Source organism: Eumetopias jubatus, unplaced genomic scaffold (genome assembly GCF_037043125.1).
Source record: "Eumetopias jubatus isolate StellerSeaLion01/CBP00866 unplaced genomic scaffold, mEumJub1_p1.0 scaffold_9, whole genome shotgun sequence".
NCBI lineage: Eukaryota > Metazoa > Chordata > Mammalia > Carnivora > Otariidae > Eumetopias > Eumetopias jubatus.
The window spans coordinates 88,228,931-88,241,926 of record NW_028274815.1 but is presented as its reverse complement, the minus strand read 5'-3'; the positions used below and the strand labels follow the sequence as shown (position 1 = coordinate 88,241,926).

Sequence of the window (12,996 nt, the reverse complement as noted above, 5' to 3'; positions counted from 1 at the left end):
CAACAATCATGTTAACAGTTCGGAGCAATGTCTTCATATCCACTATTTCTTCCAGATTTTACCACTACTAGGAGGGCGGGAGCACAGACGTCGCACTTCTCACTTCCTCAGGTTCCTGCTGGGAGCACACAGGCAGACGCACATGCAAACCGCACCGGCATCCAGGATTCACCAGTCCCCGATGCAGAAGCACATGGACTCAGGTGTCACTGGACACCACTACACTGGGGGGCTTCAATTTTATGCTTGCCCACTACCACTTATGGTATTTTTCCCAGAGAGAGAGGTGAGGGCTACAAATCATTAACTGAGAATACACGTGGATAATTTATCTTTTTTTAAATCTCACTGAAGATCCTTTGGGGTGATAGCTTCCAGACCAATCCTGATGGTCCCCTGGCTCTTCTTCCCACTTCAGAAGCACACACTTCCCCTTTCCTTCCCTTGCATTGCCACGGAAGCCAAGACCTCTCTCCGGAGTGCATTCTGGGAGCTCAAGCATGGCCAACAGAAGCAGCAAAAGACCTGCAAGTATCCTCCTGTCTGTGCTATAACATTTTAATGAAACAGTCCCAGGGGTAGGATGAGAAAGACCCTGACGTGGTACAAGAAAATCCCTCTGCAACACAGCTTAACAGCCATGCCCACATCCCACACTTAGCCTTTTTTTTTTTTTTTTTATGATGTCTTCCTACTTTCATTAAATTCCAATCTAGCCAGGGAAAAGTCACCTCTTGGCCTCAGCTTAACATTACAAGATTTGTGCATGGAACTTTAATTGATGGCAATAAAGCTGTCTGCCCATATCCCAACGTGGTGAGATCCGCAGACACCAGAAGCTGATTTCCAGGCTGGAGAAGGGTCCTCATTTGAATTCTTATCTACTGAAAAACCAAAGAATGAGCTGACAGTCTACCCCTTAATGAATTAGAAATCACTTATGTGGGTACCCTTTGTGCTTAGTTAATGCATCCTTTTTAAAAGGTTATTTCTGCATTGGATTTGTTCTTTCACATTCGACTGGCGGCTACTGCAGATTTATTCATTCAGCAAATTTATTCTTGCAGTAGCTCTCAAAAATCAGCACACACTATTATACAGCACGGGCCCCATTTGTGAAATTATTTATAGCCTTATTTAGAAAGCTACGCTTCCTCAAGACTGACAATTTTATTGGCTGACTTAAGCTCAACTCCAAAGCAAGGAGCGCTTGCACTTCTTAGCTCAGGATCCTGGGCTCCTGCCATACCTTTCAAGGCCAAGGCTGCCCTTGGGAGCCACTATACAGGTTTGGCTTTGCCTCTGCCTGCTCTGGCTGCCATCAGACTAGGTAGGTTACAGAGGAGGATCTGGATTTAGGACTTTAACGGGAAATGCAAAATACACAAAGTTCTGCCGAAAAGGGAGAAGGGGTTGCTATTATTTGGGGATTTCAGACTATTAGAAGCCATGCCAGGTATTCTGTTTGTCTGCCTATCTGTCCTTTCCCCCCTCACCCTTTACCTTCTCCTCTTTCTCCTCACTTTCTCTCCTTCTCCCCTTCTCTCCCTGTCATTCTTTCTTTACCCTGACTTCCAGTGGTCAGAATGATTTAAAAAAAAATATGAGCCATCCATTACTTGAAATGTGGTATTTGTTTCAATACTGAATTATCAGGACTGATCATCTTCAGAGCTGGGACCTGCCAGAAAATGGTTCCTCTTCACAAAAGTCCCGAAGTCCTGAGCACACCGGGATGGTAGGTAAGCTGTGGTAATGCGCTGGAATTTGGTCAGAACTGGGATTCTCATGGCCAATCTTTGATGTCAACATGTGACCAATCCCACAGGCATTTCTTCCAGCATTCATAGTGGTAGTTGGAAGTAGACCCTCTCCCCTCTAGAAATCTCTTTCCTTGAGTTGCATGGCAGGGGACCAGGGTTGACATCTGCTATGCATTCATTCATATTTACCAGAACTGAGCTGCCACAGGGGGGTTTTATCTAGACAAGACTCGTAAATTGGCTAGGCAACATTTAATCCTCTATTGATTAGTCTTATCTCCTGTAATCCAACCAGTCATTGAAGAGTGTTTGTTAAATTTCTATCTTAATAAAAACCCCAACGATAACATATCCCTTCGTTAAATGGAAACAAAGCATAATCTAATTTTTAAAATACTGTAGGCAGATAATCAAAATTGGACAACCGTATGCCCTGACTCAACTAATTTCCACTTCAAATGCTTCTAATCCATGCTGGCTTTGGCAATGAACGATGTTCTGGAGTGAGGAAGAGGCAATTTGCATGCCACATTTGCTTTACCAATTTACTAAATGAAGTGGCAAGATAGTGAAGGGGTGGCGTTTTGATGAGAACAATCCAATTAGAAGTGAATCCAAGGATGTGAGGTTGGAGTTCCATTATTGACTGCATACCTCAAAGAATGCAAAGAACAGCAGAAAAACGTTTGAGAGATGTGTTCGTGCACCTTAGCATCTTCTGTATTCATGTATCTTTCATGAACTATTTCTTTTATTATACTTAGTAATATTCATTACTTAATTGCTATAACTTCTCATTAATAGCAGCCATTCTTGAGGTCCTGTGAAACAGTCTCAGATGCATTACATACATCCTAATCCTCACTTTCAAACCCCTGCAAGATAGGCGATATTATCTTCATTTTACAGATCAGAAAGATTGAGAAAACTGCATAGGGTCACATGGGGCAGGGATTTTAATCCAAGTCTGGCACTGAAGTCCATGGTCACTGGTCATCGAACTGGACCATTCTGCCTCTCTGCACATGCCCAATTGAGCACTGTGCCTAGGGAGCTTGATTTTCCTCCAGAAATAAATTCATTTGCATGGCACTGCTTCCTCACCTGGAGCATTTGCCTCTGTGTTGACATTTTACAGGAGAGGAATACCAATAGTCTTAGATGCACAATAGTTCTCTATATCGTGCACTAAAGCTAGAGCTAGACTCGATCACTGATTCTGGTGACTTAGTAAGCAGAGAGTTTAGATATTCTGATTAGGTTGGGATAGGACTAAAGTGCTCCCAGATAACAAGTGTGGATCTGATAGGTCAAATAACCTCCTTTTTATAGCATGGAAACTGGCCTTGGATTTGAAAACGCAGGGAAAGCTGTGACCCCCTGCTGAGAACGTGTGTAATGTGGTCCTGCAGCTGGAATTGCTCCACCAGCAGGAGAGATAGTCTTGTGCTCGCTGTGGTTACACCTGACATCTTGTGTGCTGCCTCGAGGAGCAGTCGAGGAGCCCACTGGCAACCGTGCAGAGAAGAGGAAGGAAGCCTCGTGGTTGTTGTGTGCCCCCGCCCCACAGGACCAGCCCACAGCCACTTGAGCAGGGGCCAGCAGGATGGATCACTGCCCTCAGAAGGCAGGGGCCACAGCGCGGTCAGCGTGTCTGAAGACAGCACCGCGGGGAAGGTCTGAAGGGAGGGGCACGCCGGCAAACAGCCGGACAGCCTGGGGAGTCAGACGCCTTCCAGAGCAGGGGACATGAGAGGTTTTGAGAGAGAAGTAGAAGTTTGCCAGGCAGAGGGGAGAAATGAATACAGAGGAAAGAGTTTGACCATCGAGCAAAAGTAGGGAGCAACAGGCAGAGATGCAAAGGATGACTTAGGGGGAGACCTCAGGTGTCAAGTGCGGCCAGGTAACACAAAACAGCTCATCTAAAAACCATCCAAGGCTATTTTATTTCACTGTGTGGGGTGGAGAAGCTGTGTTTAGTGACCAGAGCACCTATGAACTCGAAGCTGCAGCCAGAGCGCTTGCTTTTCCCCCTCATTCCAGCTCGCCAGGGGCGGGGGGTGCTGGCCCCTTGAAATCCCAGTTAGCACAAAAATCCTTTCCCCATCCCAGGGGCTTGGTTTCAGGCAGGCTCAAAGCAGAGGCCCACTGAAGATTTAAAATGGAAGCCGCTCTCAACAGACAAATGGATAAAGAAGATGTGGTTCACACATACAATGGAATATTACTCAGCCATCAGAAAGGATGACTACCCACCATTTGCATCGACATGGATGGAACTGGAGGGGATTATGCTAAGTGAAATAAGCCAAGCAGAGAAGGACAATTATATGGTTTCACTCATGTGTGGGATATAAGCAATAGCAGGAAAGACCACAGGGGAAGGGAGGGAAAAGTGAATGGGGAGAAATCACAGAGGGAGACGAACCATGAGAGACTATGGACTCCGAGAAACAAACTGAAGGTTTCAGAGGGGAAGGGGTGGGGGAAGGGGGTAACCAGGTGATGGGTATTAAGGAGGGCCCCTGTTGTGATGAGCACTGGGTGTTATACACAACTAATGAATCACTGAACACTACATCAAAAACTAATGATGTACTATACAGTGGCTAACTGAACATAATAAAATAAAATAAAATAAATAAAATAAAATAAAATGGAAGCTGCTCAAGTTGGGACCTGCCATTGCCCTCTCTAACACTTTATATACCATCAGGGGAGATTTTTAAATCCTAAATGCAGGGAAAAGGGACCAAGATGATGATTAGCCCTCTGTCCTCCAAGGGGACAGAAATGCCTCCAAGGTGGACCAAGGGAGGAAAGATATGGCCGTAATATCTGGGACAGGGGAGCAGGCCAGTCCCAGGAGCAAGCCAGCCACACTTATTTGGCTCTGGCCAGGCTTCCCCCAGTCAGCACATTTTAAAAGGAGGGGAGCGGGATAAAGCTAATGCTTAAAAACACCAGGGACAATAAAAAAAGATGGGGGTGGGGGAGAACTTTCTGCTCTGGAACAAGCCCCACGGGGTTGCTTTTTGCCATGTGGACCCCTTCTATTTGGGCAGGGGAAATGCGTATCCATACTAACTTGCATTTTTCTGACAAATAAGCTACAAGAGAGCAAAAGCAAAGTCCTTGTAAATGCAAGCAGTGGGCCCAGGATATTTAAAGGAAAGCACTTCGTGTTCTATGGGTCTCTGCTGGGCCTGCAGGCAGACACAGCGAGGACCATTTGTCTCTTTCCAGCCACTGCCTTCCCTGGCGCAGGAGAAGGAGAAATAAATGTAGAGGTTATATCAGGATGCCATGGGGACCAATTCTTTCTCAATTCCAAATAATGCAACACGCCTAACCCTTGGACCTTGCAAAACCGTACTGCTGTCAATCTAACATCTGTAGGGTGACAACCAAGAGGGAGGTACGGGTGAAGAAAGCAAGACACAGCCTCAGGCAGGGTTGGGGGGAGCTCCTGACCCGCAGACAGCGGCGGGTGGTCACCCTGCCTGCAGCTGCTGTACTGGGCAGGGTGGACAGGACCGGCCTGGTGCTGTTCAGAGAACACACAGGTCACTCTCCAGGCTTTTACCCCAGCCAGATGAGTGCTTTTGATCTGTTCTGGAACAGAGGCTTTAAATAAGGATGTTCTCAGAGAAGTTCTGAAATAAAATTTCATTGCATATTTAATCCACTTGGCTCTACTGTCAGGAGGCAAGTGATTCCAGTTGGGTTTGATTCCAGAATCCTCCCTTTTTCTTCTAAGGCCACTCTCTGCCTTGGAGAGAGGGGTGGCCTCAGGCCAGGCTAGTGGGGGCTTACCTCTTCTACTCTGTCTTGAGATCAGATGGTGGCGCGCAGAAGGGCCACCCTCTGGGCTCCCCCTGGCAGCTCCCCAGGCAGCACCGGCTCCTGACCAGAACAGTTTCAGTGGACTGTTCTCGCTTCATGCTGCCCCTGAACATTGCCACGCATATAACTCTCATCTGAATCTGGACATAGGCAACCTGACTTTGAACCAATACACCCCACCGGAGCAAGCTCCAATGGTCTGACATCTTTTATCCCACAAATTCCAAAATAGAGAAGTTCAAAAGCACTGTGATTCAATCACTGATAAATGAGTATTTTGAGAGCAATCTTGCCTTGCTCCCCCCCCTTACACAATTCTCTCTTAATCAACTGGCACTCAGTGGTATTCCTTCTTCATAGATGGCATGTGCAGTAAACGCAAAGACTGAACATTCGGCAATGGGGTTTCAGTGTCTGGGAGGTATGCAGCCAGTCACGCTAGGGGGAACAGCCGAATGGAAATACTCCCAAACATCTGGGGCTGCGCTTCGAATTTCAAAGTGATTCTTCTGCTTGCACAACTTTACAATCTTGGCATTTGCCAAATGCTTATGTTTTGCTTAATCTGAAATTAGGCAAGGATTTCAGCTCTCACTCTCGGTATCACTAGAATGGTTTTTCCGTGTAAAGCGAGCTTTTTTACATACCGAAATTCAGCCTGCTCATGGTTTAGTGATACAGAGGGACAGTAAGGGTTGCCAGCAGCCTCGGTCCACTCCACTTTGCAATATCTGCCTTCCGATCAAATGCAAGTCTGCCCCTTGCCCACATTGTGCCTTTGGTCAGTAAAGGAGCAAAGCTGCCCAGTTCTCAAGCTGAGTGAGACATTGCTGGTCACCCTGCTCTTTCCTCTTGACTCAAACTCCAGTTATTTGCCTCCCTGAGAAATCTAAACCCCAGACAGATGAGATCCTTAAGTCCCAGCACAAATGGTCCAGTTAGCACCAGGACACCATGCAGGCAGGCATAAGCAGAGTGCATGCTGTTAAAAGGTTTCTTCTCAAAAGGCAGCCCATCCCTCTTATTTGAATACCATGGTATAAAAATAAAGGTAACTAATACTATGCAACCGAAGTCATTTAAACATGGGTCAGTTCTCTTTTCCCAGGGACAAGAACTAACGGAAACCAATGAGGACTTTCTAACCGTCTTGTACCTTAGGAAAAATATCAGAACAGAGGGGCAAATCCTCGCAGAAACTGGACCCAAACTGAATCCTTACTGCTAGCCACTTGCCAAACCATGCCATGCCATGTCCTGACCCAGTTAGCTGGGGAAGTCGGGGGGGTGGGGTTGGGGTGCCTTCCCTAGGGCTGAATCAGTCAGCTTCCTCACAGAGGTCCAACAGGTGAAGAGAGAGAGAGAGAGAGAGGAGGACTCTCCTCCCTCTGCCCCTTCTTCCCTGGAATTAACTCCCCGGGGCTGGGAGCAGGGTCAGGATCAATGGTGCTGACCACGGACACAACCTGACACAGGACCGCCATCTGCTAGTGGACAAGAAATGCTATGCCTCGTCAGGAGCTCACCTCGTCAGAAAGCACACCTAAATGGGAGGTGCCCCTGTGGTCACAGGAACCCACCACCATAAAAACAGAGGATAAACACTTACAGCCACCCAAAACTTGCGCACCGATATTTACAGCAGCTTTATTCATAACTGCCAACATTTGGAAGCACCTTCAGTAGGTGAACAGATAAATAAACATCCAGACAACGGAATATTATCCAGTCCTAAAAAGAAGTGAGCCATATAAAAAAAAAAAAAAAGAAGTGAGCCATAGAGCCACAAAAATACGAGGAAGGAACCATAAATGCATACTGCTAAGTGAAGGAAGCCAATATGAAAAAGGCTACAAACAATATGAGTCCAACTATGGGACATTCTGGAAGAGGGAAAATATGGAGACAGGAAAAAATCAGTGGTTTCCAGGAGTTGTGGGATGGGGGGAGAATCACATGAGGATTTTTAGAGCAGTGAAATTATTTTATATGATATTACAATGATGGGGACATGTCATTATACATTTGTCCAAACCCATAGGATATATAACACCAAGAGTGACCCCTGATGTAAACCATGGACTCTGGGTGATAGTGAGGTGTCAATGCAATTGTAAGAAGTGTGCCTTTCTGGTGGGAGATGCTGATAGTCAGGGAGGCTGTGCGTGTAGTGGGGCAGGAGTTATACAGGAAATCTCTATACCTTCCTTTCAATTTTGCTGTGAACCTAAAACTGCTCTATAAAATAAAATTGATTTTAAAACAACAAAGTTGATTTTTTAAAAAAAGCAGAGGGAATCTCTAAGATAAGAGACAAGTTCTCTCCATGCCAAGGGCTGTGTTGCTAAAGACCACCTGCGTAGCAATGATCAGTGACATCAACACCTGTTGGTTGCTCACCTGTGACAGACAGGAGGCCAGCATCTGAAGGAGAAACACCAAGTGCACTGAGCCCTCTCCACCAGCTGGAGGCACAGAGCCAGCCATCATCACATTTCTCATGAGACAGTGCCAGGCTCAGTTCTGAATCCAGAAAGAAAAGTGTGAGCTTCACCCCTCCCATCCCCATCCTTCTCGCACCCACGCACCCCAACCACCAACTTAGAGCTGTGCACATCTGCTGCAAGGAATGAAGACCAAGAACCAGGATGTCAGTGGACCCTTCTCCAAGCCCTCGAGTTCAACAAAACCAGCTCTGGATACCTCCTAAAGCTCCATCTTGCCCTCTCTCTCCTTTGAAGACTTCATTTTTTTTTCTTGCTTTAGAACCGCATGCTGGAAAAATATTTTTTAACCACATCAAATCTCTAAGTATTAAAAATCCTTGCAGGGACACCTGGGTGGCTCAGTTGGTTAAATGTCTGCCTTCGGCTCGAGTCATGATCTCAGGGTCCTGGGATTGAGCTCCGCATTGGGCCCCCCTGCTCAGCGGGGAGACTGCCTCTCCCTCTGCCTGCCACTTCCCCTGTTTGTGCACACTCTCTCTGACAAATAAATAAATAAAATCTTTAAAAAATAAAAATAAATAAAAATTTTTAAAAAATAAAAATCCTTGCAATGTAGGCCAAAAAATAGACATATTTGCATGAAATCGCATATAGACCAAAAAACCTTCAAGCACACCGCGAAAGGTTTCCCCTTCGCTAGTGTGACATGGGAGCAGAGACCTCCCCGCGCTGGTTAATAGGTAATGTGCTGGTGGCTTGGTACTTAGATCAAGTCCTGACATGAAACAGTAAGTGAATGGCCTTCCAGGATGGGTGTGCTGCACTTGGCTGTCCGTACCAACAGAGGCTCATCTGTGCTAATGCACTCAACAGCTCTTAGCTCTCCCACCCTGTCAAAGGTCACAAGGGTCAGACAAGAGCACACAGATGGGGTCTGGATGGGACAGTGGCAACTAAGACAGGAGGCCCGTGCAGACCATGACCTGGCAAGCATGTCCTCCGGTTTTACAGTTTCTGACGTCTGTAAGATACACACTCCCAGTCCTCTCTGCTCACAGCAAAACCTGACTGTTGTTTGGCAAATTTATATTTTCATGCCCAGATACTTTCTTGCTGCCTCTTAGCATAAGTAGGGGTATTCTACAGATATAAGCTATCGACTTCCTCCAACTATCCTACTGAGATAGGCGTTTATTTTGCTTTGCTTTTAATCACTAAGAGAATTGTAAGACTCAAAGGACAAAGAATTGACCTTGTTTCATATTACTCAGTTAACATCCCAAAGTTGGGGCTGGACCCAGGGGCCTTTTAAATTGCTGGGCTTTTCCCATTGGACAACTCTGCCTTATTATGGAGACAGTGACAGCCCTCTGACACACTGTGGGTTCACATATGAGAACAGGGACCCCAAAGAATGAATCATAAAACAAAACATTTTGCCAATGACACTCAGTCCAGTAAAATCTATGGCATTTTTCTTTATTAATCTGGAGCAGTGTCACTTCAACGGACCTTTCTGCGTCAGCAGATACCCTCTGTGTTTGTGCCGTCCAATATGGCAGCCATCGCCAAGTGTGGTTAGCGGCTACCTAACTGGACAGCACAGCTCTGGAATGGGTGCTGGCAGTTCTAAAACTTGGGACTTAACTGAAAATAACAGTCACACAGAATGGCGCTGTGACTTGCCTGTGTATGCTCCACCTCCTACCAACACAGACAGGTCTATGGTGGGCTTGCCTAATATACTGGTAGTCTGATTTTCCTATTCATGGGCAGAAATTTGATGCCAGTACAGCTAAACCTCACATGAAATAAAACCAAACTGGCAAAGGAATTTATGGAGTAAGAATTTGGCTGGTGAAGAAGATTATTCACTGTTTTAAAAATTCATCAAATGATTCATTATGGAGCATTTGCCTTATGCATGTAAAGAAGGACGAATTTACAAATTTATACACAACCTTTAAAGACCAAGCACAGTGATAGACACATGCAAATGAAGGTGGAGACATTATTCATGAGGTGGCAAGAATAGTAAAGATGAATAAGCTAATAGTTTTATTCATACGGTGGTGGAGAAATTCCTCCCTGCAGGGAGGTAAATGCAGAGGCCAGGCCATTTAGGGCTGACCCGCTTTCCCAGTGGGATCCTGTCCCCCATCTTCACTGCTCGCCTGGCTACACCAAAGCATTATTATTATCATTTCTGTAAGATCATGGGATTTGCCTCTCCAAAAGATCCATTCTTTGGAATCCTGAACCTCCAGGATAATTGAGGATTCATCAGTTCAACCAGTTCAGGAAAAATAAAGTCTTCCAAACTGTATTCCAAGCCCTGCTTCCTTAAGTAGGCTGCCTTACACATATATGTGTATGACCCAGTGTCATTTCTGTGCACCTGGCCCCGGGCCCCTGCTACACAGCCCAGTGTCACCTCTGCCTCAGAGCCCACATTTGGTAACTGCTCAAGCCCTTCTGTCACTGTGGTGCCCCCAAAGCCACACTGGCCCAGGTGCTCAGGAGCCCTCTGCTTCCTGCAGCCTCTTCCTTCCCTTGCTGTCCCAGGGCCGGCGGTCCTGGAACTCTTCATAGTCACCTTCTCCCCTGCTCCAAAACCTCCACGGTCTCTCTCATGCCCTATAAAATGACGTTCCAACATGAGGCCCTAGCACACCTTTTTCAGTATCTTCTTCCCCCCATCACTCTTCAGACCCCCTTTGCTCTAGTTAAACCCACATCACTTGCTCTTCCCCAAATGCACCCAGGATGCCAAGCTCACCTGCCACCTCAGTGTGGAGTGGCAAACTCTCCATCTCTACAAATAAATTCCAAGCAGCTTTCAGGCCTTAAGGCAAACCCCACCACCTGGAGAAAGGTGTCCCTTCTTCGAGCCAGGACAATCAATCTCTGTCCACTAAACTCCAGAATATTTCCGTCACACCTCTCCTGTGGCTGGTACGCTTGAGAGACAGCGGGAGCTAGTGCAGTGAGCCCTAGCATCAGCTGGACCCTGGGTCTTCAACTCACGGCTAAGTACATAGCCTCTCTGGGCTTCTGCTTTCTCTTCGGCAAAAGGGTGATAACAGTGACACTCAGCTCATCAGGCTACTGTGAGGACCACCCGATACACTACTCATCGGGGTGGCACACAGCAAGCACTCAGATGTGAGCCTTTGCTTGGCTTTGTCTTGTTCGGCGTCTCTTGTGGACACATTAAAACCTGACACTACAGCCATGGCTCTCATCCCTGGCTGTGCACCACGGTCAACTGTATTAACAAGAAATGTGGCAGGAAGCAGATGCCAGGCCCTGCCCTCCAGATGTGCACTCAATTAGGGATAGGGCCCGGGCATCATCAAGAGGAAGGTGGATCCTGAAACCATACCAGCATTGAGGACGTTGGCACAAACAAGTTCCCTAGCCCATTTCCAGGTCCCTCTTAACTCCTCAGAACCCAGTCCGTGCACACAGAGGAGGCCAAGGAACGCAGGACGCACATCTCCCTGACTGGGGTATGGGCCTGAGTTGGGCTCGTGCCTTCTGCCTCTTCTCAACGCTATAAACATGCCCACCTGGAACACCTGGTCCCTATTCTCCTTCCACTTTACTACCGATAAAAACAAAATCCAAGCGCTGTTGTGGAAGTGTGGCAGTTCCTCCAGAAGACAGAATTACCATATGACCTGGTAATCTATTCCTTGGTATTTACCTCAAAGAATTCAAAGCGGGTATTCAAGCCAATACTCATACACGAATGTTCAGTGCAGCTGTATTCACAATGGCCAAAAGGTGGGAGCAGCCCGAATGTCTACCAGGGGATGAATGGACACACAAAACGTGTATACGCACAATGGAATATCAGCCCTAAAAAGTAACGAAATTCTAACATGTGCTGTAACATGGATGAACCTCGAAGATAATATGCAAAGTGAAAGCAGCCAGACACTAAAGGGCAAATACTACATGACTCTACTTATTTGAGGTACCCAGGGTAGTGGAATTCATAGAGACAGAAAGTAGGAGAGAAGCTGCCAGGGGCTGGAGGGAGGGCGGACTGGCAGGAACAGCATAATGGGCACAGAGTTCCCTTTGGCTGATGAGAGGTTCTGAAACCAGAGAGGAGTGATGTATGCACAGTACTGCCGATGTGCTAAATACCACTGAATTATAGGCCTTAAAATGGGGAAACTCGTGAATTTCACATTATGTGTGTTTTACCACAATAAAAAAATAATAAAAATCCAAGATCTGAACTTGTTAGAATTACTATAGAGAGGAACAAGCTGACTTTGAATGAGCACCTGGTCCACAAGAAAAGGTCCGCAAGATTTAGAACCTGAGCTGGGATGGATTTTTGTCCCTTAGGCCTTTCATGTTTCATTCATTAGACGCTGTGTTTCTTTGTAAGGTTTTGATATTGTACTAAGCAAACTGCCAGTTCTGGATAGCTGACATATTTGCAAGCCAAAAATGCTAAAAGAAATCAAGAAACGCCCACCCCAGTGTTCTCCTGGTTGATGTATCCCTGCTGGACAGCCACCGTGATGCCCAGGTCAGCTCAACAAATAGCCACTAACAGTGCTGGACTCTTCTGGCCTGGACTCACCATCATACGGTGGGGATTTGGATAAAACTGTGACTTACAGAAAATATCAGCTCTAAAGTCTATGTGACTGTGTCCCATCCACTAGAAGACCATGTCATTGTGGGTAGGGAAGAATGAGAAAACTCCAAAGCTATATTTTAAAAAATAATAATAAAGAATGGCACAAGCCACTCTTTTCATAAAGTTCATTGATTGTGCCATATGATTAGCCTCGATGTGACTCATTCATCACTTGAAATTAGTGCTGTTTTCAAAGTGGAGCCAAACAAAGAAAAACAATAACCACCAGGATACATCAATCTGAAAAGTATTTCCACAGACTTGATCCCTAATC

General features: G+C 46.2%; 1 protein-coding gene across 1 annotated transcript in view; it reads right to left on the bottom strand.

Moving 5' to 3' along the window:
• SH3RF3 (SH3 domain containing ring finger 3) overlaps positions 1-12,996 on the bottom strand; it is a 361,651-nt gene that overhangs the window by 183,775 nt on the left and 164,880 nt on the right. The gene's annotated exons all lie outside the window — the stretch shown is intronic.